Raw genomic sequence first — 6,000 nt, 5'->3', positions numbered from 1 at the left:
GGATGGGAGGAGGAAATTGGAAGAATAAAAATGAGGATATTTGTGTATTGAGATAAAGACAGTTTAACAGGTAAAGCAAAAGCCCTGCATACAGGCAAAGCAAAACAAGAAATGCTTTCAATGCTTCCATGGGCAGGGAGGTGTTCAGACACCCTCAGGACAACAGAGCTCCATTGCACATAACAGTAACTCGGAAAGACAAACAGCGTCTCTCCAAATGTCTCCCTTTCCTTCTTTCCCCAGCTCTATGTGCTCAGTATGATGGACTCTCCCTTGGGTCAGTTGGGGTCAGCTGTCCCAGCCATGTCACCTCTCAACTCATTGTGCGCTCCCAGGTTCCTCACAGGTGGGATGGGGTGAAGGGCAGAAAAGACTTTTACACCGTGTAGGCACTGCTTGGCAATAATGCAAACATTTTCATATTGTCAACACTGTTTTCTGCAAAAATCCAAAACATGACCCCATACTAGCTACTATAAAGAAAATTACCTCAGCCAAAACCATCACAACAAACAAAAAGAGTTTTGTACTTTAAATTGAGGGTAGCTGTAAAAGAAAACAATTTTTGTTTGACTGTGAATAATAAATAAATGAAAGCAATGGAAAAACAAAAGGAAAAAGGACACACAAAAAGACCCCAAACCCCACAGTCACTGGAGTCCTGAGAGTATTCTGGAGCCTTTTACAGTAGCCATCACTCTTCTATACAGAAAGAGAAGAGCAGTTCTCTTGGTCTTGATTGCATTTCTCCGATTATTACAGTGACTTTGTTTATAACAGCAAAGAAGAGATTAGGATATTCTCCTGGTAAAAGAAGACAAAGTAGTCCAAGAGAGATTCATCCTTGTATGGGCTATCCCTGATGCTATCAGAATGTCAACCTCTACTCTTCAGTGAGGAGATAATGGTCCCCTTTCAGCCAAGAGTAATGGGTGAAGCTCAGACTGTAGCAGTTCTTGAAGCCAGCTTGAGTTCATAAACCATGTTAGATTGCTGATGTTGAGTGGCAATCTCAGACATTCGACATCCATAACTGGTCCAGGACATGGCTGGACTGGGGTCTGCTGCTTGTACCCTGTAAATTTTCCATATTTTTGCCATAGTTTTTGTGCCACCAGCCCGACCATAAAGCTCAACCACTGAAGGGTAGTCCACCCCAATATACATTTATTGTCGCAGGTGGCATGAATTCATGAGGTGCATAATCTACATCACAATACAAATTTATTTCACCTCCATTTGATTCACAGAATCATTCTCTCAGTATCCTTCTTTCAAGACCTCTGTTTTCTAGAAGCACACATAACAGTATCCTCAGGATTTGTGTGCCACCAACAAAAAAAAAAGTGAGGAATTAGGTTGTTCCTTTGATGTCAGATGAAGTATTGTACAAAACCAGCAGGACAGTTTCTGATAGAAATGGGATATTTTTGCAGAAAGACTAGACTTTACTCTCCTACAGACATAATAAATAATCAACTAGTATTTCCCCATCACACAGACAACAGAGCAAGTTTTGACTGCATTTAAAACCTCCACACAAGTTAACTCATGACGGGGGAAGAGAAAGGAAAGAATAACACTACTGCAATAAAAATCAACAAAAAGATCCTCAGTGAGTACATCCTTCAGAACATTGCTGACATGTCCAAGAAAAAAAGTCCTTCCCCCACATCTCCTCTGGTTCAAGAAAGTACTCTGAATAGAAACCTTTTTCCTTCCTGTTATAATACTGTGGATTCAACCGAGTAACAGGTGCCAAATTATAAAAAAAAAATTGAACCTTACCTGCTCATTAAACAGCCACAGTTTTAGACTATGTGTCCCCAGGAGCAACCCTGCCCACCATGAGCAAAACTTCAGGCACACAAATACAAAGCTGTTTCTGATGCAAACAAGCAAGCCTAAATCTGACTGCCCCTAGCAAGAGTTGTTTTTCTTCAGCTGCTTTTCAGCTGTTTTCAATAATTTTTTTTTTTTTTTTTTTTTTTTTTTTTTTTTTTTTTTTTTTTTTTTGCTTTTAAGCCTCTAAGTCTCCCCAGCTGTGCCCCAGGAACTTTGATTTAGCTAGTTCAGATACTTAATTTTTCTAGAGCAATTTTTCTCATCCTTTTTTGAGCTGAAAAGCTGCTTGAAACTTTTAGTAGGTAAAAAGTTTTCCAGCCCATCTTGAATGGCATTTGTATGTAATCCAATGGATATAAAGTAACATTTTGGGGACTACTTCATTATTTTTCATTTCTACTTAATTTTCTTATTTCCATGCATGGAAATACATGTGAATATTAAAAAATAAACAATAATTTTGACTGCTTGTGATATCTTACCCAGCACCAGTTATCCTACTAGTCATTTGCAGGCCTAAGACTAAGAGCTGCCCATCATACAGCATACACATTCAGGCACAGTCAGGCTTTGAAAATTGTGTCCTACAGAGGCTGAGGTCAATGCCTCCTCCTGAGGTGAGCAAGGCACCTGGCCCAGGTGACGAAATTTTAAATTCCTCTGGGATTTGCAACTAGGAGAATTGCCAGGACATGTCAACTGATGGTGCTGGAATGGCCCTTTCTACTGGTCACATGTGAAATCCATTCTCAGCTCTGTGCTATTCTCCATTAACCAGAGTTTGACTAATTGAAAATGCTCTATGTACACTACAGGAATTCTGCCATCCAGTCTCCCTTGTCGTTTTTAAAAGGTTGCTAAGTCTTTTAAATGCTAAATTTTATGTGAAAGGAATAAGTGTTCACCATCTAGTGAGGAACAGAGTATTTTGTAAAACTCATGTATTCGGCATTTTGGCTTAGATCCGTGACTGAAAAAAAGAGAGAGGAGACCCCACTGATCTCTGTCTTTATTCTGCCCTGTGTCTGAGCCAGGCCCAAGCCCTGGTGTCCAAACCCCAAGAGCCACGACCCAACAGCTCCACCACGTTGATGGGGTGAGTATGGGGACCACCCCAGAAAAGCAGACCTGGCTACTGTATCCTACTGCATCTTTTGAGTCTTCACTGCCCTACAAACACCCTAATCCACCCAGGGGTTTTGTTTTGTCTTTGTGGATGCTCTAGCTGAGTGGTCCTTCCAGCTCCTACCAGCTTGAGATTTTTGACCCCCAAAACACCTTCCATGATGACATCTATAGTGTCTCTGTGGAAACATTTTCATTGACCAAAAAATCTCGTTAGTTACTGTTGCTCAAAAGTTACCCAATGAGGTGCCCTGAAACTGGGTTTTAATTAAAAGTGACAAAAGCTGAGTAAATGTAGCTTCAAACATTCCTGCCAGTATGGTGTGACAAGCCTTCCCTGGCACGGTACTGCTGCACATGGTGTAAGAAAGACCAAAAGCTTTACACTAAGCTGTGGCTCAATGTAATTTATTCAAATCACCTGTTACATGTGGTCAAGATGTCTTAAAAGCTTTACAAGTTGCCTCTCGGGTATTATCCCTCTGAGTCACATCCAAGAGGGGCAGCTGAATATGACTTAGTAAGAAGTTAGTTTTACTAATAGACGAAGACTCTTTGTGGTGCTCTCAGGCAATATTCATATCCATCACAGGACAGTTCATTGCAACAGTAGAAGACCACTTAATCAGAATCTCCAAATTCACCAAGAACCAGACCTGTCATTCTCCTGAAGGGACTAATGATGACCTCGAATGATCCACAAATTAATCTCTTGAACTCTTTTTCAGTTAGTGGTTTCAACAGTGTTGCTTTCCTAGCTGTAATATCTCGGTTTTATAGCCATTGGTTATAGTCTGGTTACTTTCCCTCATGGGTCGTTCTTCCAGCTGCAGACGTCTGTCCTAAGTGTACCCACCTGAAGCTCTTGCACACAACACTCCATGTGTGTGCATACCTGAGGTGAAGTGGCCTGGCTGCTGTCCTGCAGAGGGAGGGAGGTCTCCTCCATCCCTCCCCTGGCAGTGTCCAAGAAGAAACCCCTGGGATGGCGTGCCCCTGAACACTGAGCTGCTTTCTCACAGTACCTCAGTGAATGCTTTGAGCCCATCTTATTTAGGGCTTTGTGGAGATTGTGAATCCATGGCTGACTGGGAGGGGTGGACTGGAGCCGCTCCATCACATCCATAACCATGTGGTTCTTAGAGAAGGACTGCCAGCTCCATGCATCTGAGCTTAGGATGCCTTGCTTGGCTCACCTGCCATTTTGTTTTACTCCAAGGGAAGTAAAACTCATTCCTTTCCCTGTGTTTCAAGGCAGTGTTGAAATTGCTGCTGATGAATGCAAAATGCTTTCTGCCTGCTGCCATGTACATGAAGTCATTCAACCATCAGGTCCAGCCAGCCACCCAGCCCTAGTATCAATTCCACCTCATCCCACCCCTGGAATTCCTGGCCTGTTTTGGAGCTCTGTTCCTCCAGCCCCACTCCTGCTCTGTGATTCCTCAGTCCTCAGCAACCCAAGCTTGCAATGTGATGGAGGGAGGAGACCAAACAAAATATCATTCCCTGCCCCCCCTTTTCCCAAAATGGGTGAACAACAGCTTGGGGATTCCTTGGTTTAGCAGCATTGCTATGTTTTTAGGGGAAGGAAGAAGAGCTGTCACAGGCACAAAGGACTGAAGGCAGAGATGGGATCCCACCTGGGACACAATGAGCTGCTTGGGATTTCTTGTTTTCCCTGCCCATGGACAGAGGTGTCAGCTCTGAGGGCAGTGAGGTCATGCCCAACCTGGCTAAAGGCAGCACCAGGCTAAGTAGATTTCCCCAGGATGTACGGCTTCTTTCCACTTCCAGCACACCAGCCTGTGATTTGAGCCATCATGCTGTAATTTTCTTCAGAAACACTCCTTGTGTCACGCGTGTCCTCAAGCACGGGTCAAAGGATGCTCTGCACCTTGTGGGCAGGAGCAGCCATATGCATCCCGCCCTGCTGGGGAGTGTTTGAAAATGTTCTAGCACAGTCTCTGAGGAAGACAGGGAAATTGCACTGATAAGTATCTTTAAGAATATCTTTTCAGATGGTATAACAGCAGGAAGCAAGAAACAAAAGTCAATATCATTTATTTGTACTATGCAGCAACACCAGAGCCAGCCTTCAAGCTGGCAACCATTTGAGATCCAGTGCCTGAGGCCATTGCATTAGTCAGTTAAAATAGGGCTTAATTTTCTTCTCACTCACATGAGTACCATTTTTCCTAATGTCAATTATGGCCATGTATTGCTTCACCAAGGGCAGCATTTCATCCACAAATTGTTTGCATGTCCTATAATTCATGCATTTTGCATTGTGTAAAAAACCCCAGTCTATCAGCTGTGGTGTTGGTTGCAAAATTTCTGCTCCTGTAATTACTCTGATTGTTTATGTCATGGTAATGTGTCCTTAGATGTTAAGCCATGTAAAAAGATTGATACACCAAAAGTGTAAATGGCAATTAGGGAATTTCATCAGGTGCTGAGTAAGACACGATGCTTGTGACAGTTTAATTCTAGCCTTTGCTCTGCTTCTCTTGATATCTTCTTGAAACACTCAGATCTTAGTTGTTAGGGGAAACCTGCTTAGGGACAACTCCATTAAATCAATGTGATTACTATCCAGCATGCAAAGTGAATACTCAGTTCTCTCATATGGATCATGTGTTTTCTGTGTAGTAGAATTGTCATAATAGGACTAAGATATAAAATATCATGATATCTAAAATATCATGTAAAAATATCTAAAATATCATGTAAAAATATCATGAGAGGATTTACACATCCAGTGTCATGCCTCTGGCATGTGGCAACACCAGGAGTGGCCATTAGATAGTGAAAAACTTCTGAATGCAGATAAAGCACCTGAATGGAAGCACAGCCCACTGAGATGATGCAACAGAAGCATGGCCTGGCATTCCCTGGTACTTGTGTGGTATCCTTGCTTATGCAGCTCTTGAAACAGTGGATTTTTGCTTCACACTGCTCACTATTTATTTTTAAAAGACCTGATGAGATGCTGTGCTATTGGTTGTGTGTTGGTTCAGCTGATGCCAGTGG

Source organism: Anomalospiza imberbis, chromosome 4 (genome assembly GCF_031753505.1).
Source record: "Anomalospiza imberbis isolate Cuckoo-Finch-1a 21T00152 chromosome 4, ASM3175350v1, whole genome shotgun sequence".
Classification (NCBI taxonomy): domain Eukaryota; kingdom Metazoa; phylum Chordata; class Aves; order Passeriformes; family Viduidae; genus Anomalospiza; species Anomalospiza imberbis.
Note: the sequence above shows the minus strand (reverse complement) of the source record.